This window comes from Aythya ferina, assembly GCF_964211825.1.
Source record: "Aythya ferina genome assembly, chromosome: 1".
NCBI lineage: Eukaryota > Metazoa > Chordata > Aves > Anseriformes > Anatidae > Aythya > Aythya ferina.
In genome coordinates, this window is record NC_140296.1 from 30,025,940 (window position 1) to 30,038,792 (window position 12,853).

The following is a 12,853-nucleotide window of genomic DNA, read 5'->3' on the forward strand; positions in this document are numbered from 1 at the left end:
TCTTATTTTAAAAATCTATCCTTTTTTAAAGATATTATTCAAAGATTAATTCCTCCTTTCACTGATATAAATGCCTAAAACACCTTAAGTATCAACTCAATAAATCTAGCACGTTCTTCTCTGCTCAGCTATTACCACATATCTCACTGCTGCTAAGCAATGCTGAGAATTGATTGGGGGTTTCTGTGCTCATTTACCTCCATAACAAGAAGCCCATGTTGCTGCCAGTGCCTTCATTATTAATTATTACCAGTCATTTCCTTCATTCAGAGTCTCAGTTGATACTGTGAACAATTTAGCATTGCATGATGGCTTTAGTTCCCATGAAACGTATAGGCTATGCTTTTATGCCTATGACCATCAACGACAACTGTGTTGGTCTCAGCTGGAAAAAGCCAGATGCTTATCAGACCAAAATAAAAAAATAAATAGTTCTATGGTTCTGGAAGAAGGGGTCATAGTGCCCTACACAGGGAGCAACACATCACTGCGTTGGGTCATCCCCAGGACCTGGAAGACTACTACCACTGAGCTGCTGCGTAGACCCCTGGTAGGTGATAAAGATTAGCCATATCTGACTACTTAAGCCCTGCCTGGATCCCACTGAGGGTCTGGGAGAGCTAGGACTGGCCTCTCAGAAGGGATAAGAGAAGATGGCAGGGCTGTGGCCTGCTCTGTAGGCTGGCCATGGTTTGGGGACTACCTTGGAGCTGGGGAGGAACTGGATGGGGAGGTGTCTGGCACACCCCAGGACCAGGTCCCACAGCATTTGTCCCATGGCTCAAGACATCCTGAGATATCAGTCATGGAGACACAGGAATGGGGTTTTACCATGGAGGATGAGCCAGGAGCAAGGGCTGACCTAGGCCCAGGCTGCACAGCCATGGCCCCACAGCACACAACAGGGAGCTGAGCAGACTTGGTGATGGTAACCAGTGGAGTGGGGATCTTTGGACAAATTCAAAGTGATAAGTCTGGTTTAGGTCAACCTTTGGGGCCAGGACACGGGTTCCCAGCAAGGCTGATCAACACCTAAGGCCTGTTAGCACTCAGAACCCACGGAGGTGTAAAAACCTAGCACCTCTACACAACCTCCTCGGTCCTTCCTGGTTCCCTCAGAGCTAAACGCAGCGCTGGTCTCTTTTATCTCAACATAGATCTACTTCAACTTAATTCTCTGAGATGCTGGTCTGCAGCAGCTGGTTTACCACTGCAGAAGTACCAGAATAGCAGGAAGTCTTGGCCACAAGTGGGATTACCAAACTGCCCTCCAACGCCAGCCTCGGTGGCACGCTGCAGAATAGTTACTTCATTCAGCACGGCAAGGCTTGTAACCCAAGGCTCCGATCCCATGAAGTCAGAGCGACTCTTTTGTATGCTCCCATATGTCATTAGCTTTTATAAAAAGGAATCAAAATGTCAAGCAAAGGGAAGAAAGAAAACAAATATAAATCACTTAAATGGAGAATAGAAAGTAAATAGAAAAAGGGAAGAAGAGGATGTAACAAATGCTGTATGCCTGAAGCAAAAGAACAAACCCTGCATTTACTTGTGGTATTCAAGTAGAGAAAAAATTTCCACTGATTTCATTGAGAGCAGAACCATACCTTGGCTTGATGCCTGCAAGATTGCAAGAAAGGATATCTATGTTTTCCATTTGGAATAACCTCCGCATACGCAAGAGATTTCTGAAGATTCAGTACTTGTCTGTTTCGTCAGCCCTGCCTATTGACAATTTTTCATCATCATCACTCTTGCGTTTAGAAGGGTATGTGGTTTCTCAAGTGCATTTCAGGGATGTTTGGTGACCCATGCAATCCTCCTGTGTTTCTGACAACCACTGCCACACTCGTCTCTTCAAGCAGCAAAGCCACCTGCTGGGGCTTCATCCAGCTTCAAAGTTTTCAGTGGCTACTGAAGTCATAACAAAACCCAATACCTTCTCTCTTCATAGCTAAGTCATGTATCTAGGGTCATCTATAAATATCAAGATCTCTGCACTCAAATTAGAACACTGATTTTCTATTAGGGCTCTGTGGACTATTTGAGTTTTGAAAAGTAACTAAGAAAAGCAATGGTATGGACAGCAGACTTCCATCCACCACATAAGTTTAGTGCTCCTTTGAAAAAAAGCATAGGATGGTTGCACATCAGAACATTTCAAAGGCCCTGCAGACATAATCAGGAAGGAAAAAGACAAATCAGAACTGAAATGAGACAGAGAGGGAAAGATGTAAGAAGAGAGGCAGCTGTCCTAATGGGTCACCATTACAAATGAAGATAAAATAGAAATAAATAGAAATAAAATAGAAAGACGTGACCAAACAGGTCCTATCATTAGTTTTCACCAAATCCATTGCTGAACGCTGGATCCTTTGTTGTCAGATTAATGCTTCTTCTGTTAACCAAGGGTGTCTGGTGTTTCTCTTCTGTTCAGTCATTAAGTTCACATACAGTAGACCATCACACCTCTGAGACTGGATTTCCTGTCAAAGGCACTTTGTGCTGAGCATGGTTCAAAATAAGGGCTGTCTCCCTGTCCCCCCACCTTCACACGAATGTCCTGACAACTAATCTACAGCCTCAGCTTGATCTCTTTTGGGGTTTTCAATGATTTTTTTTTTATGTGGCATCTTCAGCTAGAAGGAGACCAAACATAAGCACAAACAAGTAACCCTGAACCTGGTGCCTGAGGCACTCGAAGCTACGTGCCCTGTGTGTGAGAACCCTCCCAATGAGGAAGGAATTGAATCCACCAAACCTTCAGCTTTCTCAGTAAGAACCAGACACAAGAACACTGCCTCTTTCAGAAAACCCAGCTCTTTGCTTCCCCATCAGTGAAATGTAGCATTTTCTTCAGTTCCCAACAAGTTTTCTGTAGAGCAAAAGTCAATTATTAATCTTTAACATTTTCACAAGGTATGACTGTGACTCTTGTTTTTTTTCAGCTGTTCAGATGGGAAGACAAATAAAAATAAGACTTTTTCAAATACGGCTACCCATGTGCTAATGAGTTGTTCAAAGGTATTGACACAAACCTCCTTGTGGTTAACGTAGTCACTGCATGTTGCAGCATGTTTCTCAGAGCTGATAAAAGACTGCAAATCCAGAAGGTTGCCTGCTTTATCTCTATCTAATGTCAGTTGTCCTAAGGAGAAAGGAAACTTGTCCTTCCTTCCATCCTTGCTTATTCCAAAATTTGAAGCTTCTTAGTAGCTATTAACAGATCATTTTAGAGGACACACCCCTAAATTTCAAATGTAACAGTGCCTCTATTATCAGGCCTGCATAGAAAGGTGATGTCCTCTCCCTTCCCAGTAAACAGCTTTCATCATCTACTGAAATAATTTACCTTCACCATGAACTGATTTTTAAGAATTATCCAAAACTTCCCTCAACTCAAGCCATTTAGATACAACCAGTAGCCCAATCTCCAACATAATTCATGCATTCTAGATGTTAAATGCTCAAAAAATATCACAACCTCAAGCGCTCCTTCACAAAGCTTTCTTCCCTATTTAGCGGCTTCCCTTTGCGGTACTACAACATCTATAGGTCTAGTTTTCTCAGTAGGACCATACATGTGCTAAGCTAGTGCAACGAAGCAGAGAACCAGGCTGCAAGGCACATATTTGGAATTAAGTTGCCCCTTGAAGAGCTATCAGATGTTCCTTATACATTTTTATTAACATATGTTCCCCAGACCCAATGAGATGAAACCCATTGCAAGACTAACTGTTGGCTGACACTGGGAAATGAAGAGTTGATTTGGCTTGGCTTTTCACCGTTTGCATAGATCTTATTAATGAGAGTTTGGATCTAATTAAGCTCTGTTTCCAGCAGACTGCAGAGCTACAATAAACTCCGTGCTTGTGTGCACACAGCGAAGCTCATTGACAAGTCTGTACCTGTGAACAGCTTCAACCCAAATTCATCTGGCAACCTGGGCACACCTGGTATTTTACTACTCCAGCTTCTGCCACCCACCGCCCACTGTGGATTTACAAATTGGTGTCTAATTGGCAAGTAATTACGTAGAAACCTGGATCCTCTCCTCTTTATTGTGAAAGAAATTGCCTTCCCCATAACCAGTTGTCCTACGTCTTACGGGCACTTTAGATTTTATCTGGACTAAAGGACTTTGCCAGCCGAAGTCCTGCTAGCACAGGTTTCTGCTGGCGGTTTTGAAAAGCTGCCCAGAAAGGCACCTTGAAGCAGCCGTGGAGAGTGCTAGGGAAGATGGCGATAAAATCTAGCAAGATTCACTGCGTCAATGCTTGGAGTGAAAATATATACCACAGCTGGGCTAATCTGAAACCTCTGGACACTAAAATGGGTGATGCTTTTCACTTTTCCTCCCCTACACCTCTCCCATTTTGCACTTCCGAAGGCCACGCTTCCTCCCATTTTCACTGTGACAGGTCTTCTCAGACATCTGCCTCTGCCAGTTCAAGTCCCTAACCCAAGAGATAGACAGCTATTTATTGTTGAGGGAGGTGGTTTCCCTTTGACAGCAGCGAGCTGTTAGATCAGATTGGGCTGAAAAGTGAGAATTTGCACATTTGGGAATCTCCTTTGCTCAGAGATGCTCTTGCAAATAATCTGTCACTCCACAGGAATCTTAACCAGAAACTTCATAAAAGCTCACTTGTTCAGCCATCAAAAATACATTTTCCCTAACTCAGAGAGAACAAAATAAGGTTAAAAATTACAGCAGGACCTATGGACTCATTGAAGATCTTTTTTAATGCCAGGTGATCAAAATAGAGCATTTTGGATTTGCAGGAATTTCTGAAATTTAGTTTGCTTCAGGTCAGTATGTAAGCAGTTTTGTAATTTTTAGCATCTAAAATAGGTGCTGCATACTAGGATTTGGTTCTTCTGATATAAACTATATACATGGTAGTATTTTTTTTTTTCACTTAAATTGTGCCTGTATAATATTTCAGCAAAATTTTTCAGCTACAGACTTGACCTAAAAAACAGCTGGTTTTAATACCTTGGAAAAGCAATGCAGTCTCAATTGGTGATATTAGAAACAGCTGATATTCTCATTTATGCAGTAACAGAAAAAAATAAAATAATTTGACGTTCTGTTCTGTATCGTAGTACCTAATTTGCTATCTCAATATTATCAAATTGAAATTGAGATGCTCCTTGTCATTCTCCTCCCTTCAACAACAACAACAAAGACAACTAATTTGTTAGCAAAAATGCCAGGATTTCATGGAAATGCTTTTGTTTTGACAGAAGGTGTTTTTGAAAGAAAAAATACATGTGGAAATTTATTCTGACCCGCTCAAAGTAGCAACAGAATTATACAGATATTTGAGGGAGGATGAAAGAGATATCTAAGGGAGAAAAGCAAAGGGCTCCTGCTGTTAAATATTTATCCACTGACATTTAGCTCTGAAATTAAGAGGAAAAGTCAGTGATACACCAAAATAAGTGGTCTACCTTTCACAGGGGATGTGATGATTTTGAGTTACGGCTCAGCTCTCTAATGGATTTAATAGGTTTAAACAGAGTAAATACCAAGACAACAGCCATAGACTGTGTCATGGAAGAAGCCATTGAAACAATGAGGCACAGGGCTGCTTACTCAAGTGTGTTGCTGCCAGGAAGGTCATTTGCTTCACCAGCTACGTCCCTTTCCAAAGCACACTCAGTGAACTAAGTTCACTCCCAGGACTTAGCATCTGAGCTGCGAAAAGATCATCACCATTGGTGAAGTACTGCAAAGTCTCAGCTCTTCCCGAACTGCTCTAATGAAAGCAGTGGGATGGAGAAGCTCAAATAAACCTGACCTCCACAGCAACCTTTCCAAAAGTTCATGAGTTGACCAACACCATGCAGTTCATCCTGAAGGCATAGCTGGAGCTTCAACAAGACATATGTAGCACCTGAGCATTTTCCCTAGCAAGATGCTCTGATTCATTTAAATTAATTTATGGCCTCTGAAGACATGGTTACACCGACTTTTTTTTTTTTTTTTTAATTGCTTTTGGAGCTCCCATTCCCCTTGCAAATCCTCATCTCCGTGTTATCCCTTTGCTGAGGCAGATCAGGTGTGTGGGCAGCCACATGGTAAAACAGACCAAGGAACTGATCGGGCTGGAAAACAACCTCTACCTGTGCAAACTGCTGTGCTGGTACACAGGTGGATCAAGGAGGTGATGGGAACAAATGGTTGAGAAGAAAGGAGGGAACTGGGCTGGGAAAGCAGCTTCGGCAGCACTGCCACCCAATGTGAAACTAGTCTGGTGCTGTACGAGATGCAAGGAAAATAAGGAAAGCCACAATAGCGTGCAAACAAGCGCTGGCTTACAACCCCCTGGCACAGGCTCAACCGTGTGCAGGACAACTTAAGGCCCAGCCCCGAGCCCCTCACATAGCTGTTATAGAAATCTTTAGGCTGCACAAAGAAAAATGGGAGGAAAACAGAGCTGTAAATAAATTTGGTGAAGTTAGGTCACCACTGTCACCGTGTAAGTGAATTCAGGAGTGGATGTGCTCACGAGGTATCTTGGTGAGGGAGAGAGAGAGCATAAAGCCTGCAGCTGACACACTTGTAATTAGTTTTATCCCATGATGAGCCAGGCCAGACTGCTTTCTGCTCTCCCATTCAGTAAAATGTTCTAAACAAAGTATTCATTCTTTAAAGGCTGGAGCTGGGACCCTAATTTAGACGTCTGCAGAGACAGTTTCTGATCTCTTTTAGATGTCTCCTCCTAGGAAGAACTGAATCACATCCTGGATGTGCATGAGCACCAGTCTGCCTTAGGATTTTGGCTCAGAAGTGGGCACCCATGATGGAAGTGCTAGGTGAATGCGTGCCTCCTCATCTGCAAGATGGGAACGAAGCACACAGCCCCCTCTCTGTACTGTAGGGTGGGTAACAGCAGCCGACAGGACATGAAAAAGTGTGAGAGAACAGAATCCCCCGAACCAAATGAGAGGTTGTTTGTCCCGAAGCAGGTCATGCCGAGGAAATTAATAATAATTAAGTTTGCTTAAGAGATGGGCATCAGCTGGATTAAATAGTAACCAGGCAATTACCGGGAGACTTCTGGAAAAGGGAGAGAGAGCCAGCTTCAAAAGAAGTATAAACAAAAATTCATGATAAATTCATGATGAGGATAGGAAGAGAACAGCAGCCCAACCTGACCTGATAATGTGAGAAATCACCCCACTGGCGTGGGGTGGGTGCATTATGGTTGCCTGTAGGGGGGCTTAAACTTTAGGGGATTATTCACAGAAGGGTGTTGAGGTATTTGTAGGTGTTCGTTAACATTTCTGTTTGTGTGCTAGGTTGCTGATACCAATCCTAAATGTGAAGCACAGTGATTTACACATAATTAAGTGTCATTAATAAACCAATTATCAATTATTGCTACCACTGGCAATAATGCAGACTGAAATGGAAATAATCATAGAACAAAGACCTTCGAGATCATCTGGTCCAAACATACCCCCCCCACCAGTATCATCCACTAGACCATGTCCTTAAGCACCACATCCAACCTTTAAATAAATGATATAAATAATAATATATGCTATATATTTATTATATACAATTTTAAATAAATATAAATAATGATGAAAAAAATTATGTACAAGTTTAGTCACGTAGTTCTTCCCTGAAACACTACTCCTTCTGGAATTTTGATCTTTTGATAGTAATATAACTAGGCCAGTTTGGATAATCTGATAATTTCCCCATATGGGAAAGTATCAATATCAGATGACGAATTCCACTGCTTCTTCTATTTCATGCCAGTAACATGACTTTCTTCATCATTACTAAATTCAATGATGGTCACAAGCTGTTTTTGCATTTCTAGTTGGAACTACAACGTTTCTTTTTTAACCAGCAATTTTCAGTGACAAATATAGGATTTCGGTGCATGTGTGTGTGTGTGCATTTCATCTATGCCTAGAATGGAAATCCTCTGATAGATACCAGGAAACTTAAACCAAGCACTTTTAATTTAGAGTGTTTTCTCATTCGCTGGTATCAGATTGGTGCTGCAGCATCTAAGAGTACAAATTTCATCCATTTGAAGTGTGAGCACACGAGACTATTTCTGTGATATTAGAGCGTATGAGACGGTGTGATGGTGGTGACACAACACCAGTGCTGTGGTCCCTAGGGGCTGGCAGATGATAGCTGAGGCACCACAAATCCTGCTTGGACAAAACTGTCTCTGCAGAGCATTTATTATGTTTCGGTTGCATTATGAGTTTGTATGAGACTGCTCTCAATGAGATGAAGGGCTTCTTGTGCTCATGAAAGCCAGCCTGTTCTTCACCATTGAATCATCTGGGCTAAGAAAAGCTATTACCTCTCACTGTAGGCATTGCCTCTCTTTCAAACATGAGACGGTTCAGAAGTTTTCTTCTCTAAAATAGCATCTTTCTGTGTTCTCTATCACCAGAGCAGTGCGTTAGCAGAATATATTCATTTTATGAATTAGACTGCTCTGTTACAACAACAAAACTCCACAAGGAGCACTCAGCTGGGTTGCTCCCATTGAGCTTGCTTGGGTGGACAGCCGTGTCTCAGTAGTCCTCACGACTTCCAGGGGGCTCTGTGAGCGAACACTATGCCAAAAACAAGACTTTTGGCTCTGCCTCTAGTACAAACACCACACTGATTTGTCGGTCAGTCTAATTTAAACAAATGCATGGCTGTCCTGGAGAAAAACGTCAACTGCTTTTGCTAGATTTGTTTAGTTAAACAACTTACTGATGCAAATAGCGAAAAGCAGAAGTTAATAAAATAACCTCAGCACATGGACGGGTTTGTGTTACAGCTGAAGGGACAGTGGATATCTAAATAGCAGAACTCCTGTTTAAAAACAGAACGCAGAAGTAAGCGAATGACTAGTCAACTGTTTCAAAGATGCTGAACTGTGAACATCTGCATTTCCATCAACATTGCTAACTGTGATGGAGTGTACCAACAGTAATTACTTCACAATCTACAATGAAGACAAAAAGCTTGGAAGAAAAAAAAAGACTTCTTTGTTAAAATTGTGCATGCCTTGTGTACTCTGCCATGCAGATACTGATGCAAAACAAGTATCTTGAAACTAATGAAAATATTTTATGTGATGTCACTTTTTAGCTTCTGCTGTTCATCATTCACATGAGATTTTTTTTTCATGATCCTTTTATAAAAGTTTTTTTGGTTTTCTTTTTTAATTTCATAACAAACAGCAGATGTCACCAGGATTTATTTCAGAAACTGACTTTTTAAGTGGAGGCCCTGCAGGCAGAGGAAATGGCATGAGAAGACATTACAGAACTCTCTCTGGCATTGATATGGAAGCTTCGTAGGATCTGCTTCTGACAAGTGGACCTCTCTAACACTTCATAGCATAAGGCACCCTGTGAAAATACTCAGTTCTTCCATTATGTTTCCTGAGAACTGCTTCTCGCCAGAACAGACCAAGCGTTACTTCCTCATAATGCAGCTCTCCAACTCTGCAATTACAAGGTTCAGACATCAGAAGTCAAACTTGTGATGCTGAGAGCAAAGCACTTATCACTTACCTGTCAGGAACTAAATACTTGAATCTAAAAGAACCTTGCCTTTCCTTTTGTTCTGCTTAAATGAAGGAGAGGGCTTACTGTAAATTTGGTGCACTAACCTCACATCTTCATTTGATTCACATTATTTTCCTGAATGTCCCAGCAAAGACTGGAGGAAAAGAAGCTGTGTCTATTGGCCTTAAAAAAGCTGCCCATTAAAAAAAAAATAATAGACAGCCTCACAGCTGTCTATTAAAAAAAATAATAAAAAATGCAGTGAATAATCCTGCTTAATCTTTTAAATTTATCCATTTGCAAAACACAGTTCTTTATATTTTTATTTCAGAGATGCCTTCCTGCATTATCTAATGCAGGTGAAATCATTTGAACTTCTACAGAAGTTTCATCTGAAGGATAAGTTCTTTCCTGGTAGTAAGTTATTCAGCATCTGTGCTGGGCAAAATGAAAAAAGAAAACACATATTTCTAGTAGTGATTAGTCTAGTGATACAGCTGTAGTTACTTGATCCATTTTCCTCTGTGACAGAGGTGGTTTAACAAGCAACCAGCCCCCTATATTGCCCCATCTGCTTTTTATTTTCACACACACTCTTCCTCAGCTCTATTAGTCTGATTGCTTGTGGAGCTTTGGATTGCCAAATAATGAAATTTAATAATAATCTGTATTAACTTCTTTATTTTCTTTTAATGTACGTCCTGAATTACAGTGGCACTGGAAGGAGAAATAAACTGCGAGGGTAGATGTGGGAACACATAGCTATGAGACAAGATAGGCAGCAGCAATGACAGGAACTTCTTCAGCCAGTTTTACCATCTGAGAAAATGCATAGCGTATTTATTCCAATGAGACACGGAGATATACAGTGCCATTAATGATATCTGTTCTCCCAGTGAAGTCACACATTCGTGCCAAGAAACTCCACAGTCGTCAGCAAGCAGCGTGCAAGCCTGACTCTCACCCCACGTAAAGAGGTCTTGCTACAGTAGGGTGTAAATTCTCGAATGTCCCCATTTCCTGTGTCTTTAAGATCCTGTGTGATTCACCCTTCTCCCTTTTTCTACTCAATCCACCCTTCCGCAGATGCTTTACTTCACACATCGCTATGCAAATCATGTCTTTTAAATTATTAGGGGGCTTAGCTGTCCTCCTAAGTAATTGCTGTGTCCTGAGCCATGCAACAGGTTAACCAACAGAAGGTAATTATATATGCAAGTACATAAGGCATTTTAATGGCTCTGAAGACACAGTATATTCCCTGCCTCAGCAGTTGTATTAGTACACAGTTTGCTATTAAAAAACATCCAAAAGAGGTGTTTTTTCAACTGTTTCTGATGTTCAGTTCATAGCTGCAAGGATTAGTCTTTTCCCTAAGATGCCAAGTTTTCCCATCTGCCATGCAATTGATATTATTGGAAAGCTTTAAAGCTGTTTTTAAAGGAAAACTGCAAGGTCTTCATTATTCTTTCTTTCACCTCTCGAGTCCAACTCTGCTCCTTCCAAGATTAGCTCTGCTAATCCTTTGCTCTCTGACTTCCACTGATTAAAGAGATCTGTGGACAGAAACTTGGTTCTGTCTTGTGAGGACAATCATTACACTCACTATAGGAGCATATAGAAGGGTTTAATCTCATCTAAAATATGAATGTGTGTTAGTTGTTCAATGGCAATTGCAGAATATTGGTAATGTAACAGTCAGAGTTCTTGAACAGGAATGGCTTAAGTACCTTCAGTTCACCTTGCCCTTCCACCTGCAAAACAGCTGTCAAACTACTATGATTAAATGGCATAGTCACAGAAATTATGGTCTTTGGCTGCAATAGCATTTACTCTACATTTGTAAAGAAACATCCACTTGAAGAGAGCAGGATGTGCATTGTTTTGATGAATATGTGCTTCAGTACCATAACAACCATCAGCAAACTAAGGCTATGGTAGCTGACCTAGGAGTGGTGTGGCCAGCAGCTGGACAGAGAGCTGAGGACACTGTCACAAGCTGACATCCACTGCCAAAGTACCAGCATCCTCAGACATGTTTTATATTTTAACACGGTTGCGTGCGTATCTGGAATTCTTTTGAGGGTCAGCTGACCATCAATTTCCTGGATTTGTTTGGCTTGGGATAGTTATTCTTCCCTTGTAATTATTTTGTTTCCATGTGTATTAATTTTATACTTCCTTTTCCAAACATATTGTAGATATTTTTAACTTACCCCCATTCCAGGTAGCTTTTTCCTTGAGAATTAAGAAACATTACACTTTTCAAACAGCAGAATTCAAAACCAGGCCTGCTTCATTCACACATTTTGATGTATTAAACTCCTGTCAGGAACAAAGCCTTGAACCTATTTAACTAAACAGTATTAGAGGCACCGTGGATATTTGCTTTCAGTTCCCTCCACTGTATCCTCCTGTAGCTGAGATCCCACTTTTTGGCTAATGCTGAAGTCTACAGTCTGTTTATTTCCTTGACCCTGTTTCAAGCTGCAGGAAGTAGGAAAATTCCTCTACAGAAGCACACTTGTGTATGCTCTGAATCCACCACCTCTGCTTCCTAGCCCTTACTTTTGTTATTCTGACATTCCCCTGGAAGGGTTTGACCAAGCTCTTTATTTTGGTTAATAGATATACCGTATAGCTTGGTTTGCCCTCTTCATAATCCAACACAAGTTGTTCTGGTGTTAGGACAAGATGACACTCTGGTGTACCCTGGCTTTTGCTGAGTTTCCAGCTTTAAAAAGAGGCTGGCATTTCCTTCCCCTTTTTCCCTGCGATTGTGCATCTGCCCAGTTTTCTAATACTTGTCTTGGTGACATCTGCAAAAAGTAGAGAGGCTTTTAATCAAATCTCAAGCAAAAAGTATGAGACAACACAAGGGTTCCTGACAATACATGTATATATATAAAGAGAGCATCAAGGAGAAAAAGAGCACCAACTAGGTATGAAAGTCTTTCACACTCTTCTTGCATTGCATTGCTTTCAGACATATTTAGTATTTTGCATTTATGTAACGCTTTTCATGTAAAGATTTTGGAAAACTTTATGGGGATGAAACACAAATTACCTAGGTGATTTTTGTGAAGCCTTAGTAAGAAATCTAGCACAACTAGGAATGAGTCTATAGCCTTTTTCACCATACATGTTCTTTCGTGCCTGAATATGTAGATTTTGCAAATGTAGAAATTATTTTTACAAGTAATGGTGCGAAAATACTGCTTTATACTTGGGAATTTGAAACGCACAGGATCAGAGAACACAAAGACCAAGTTCAGACAACTGTGCAGCTTGGCCAGCAGCT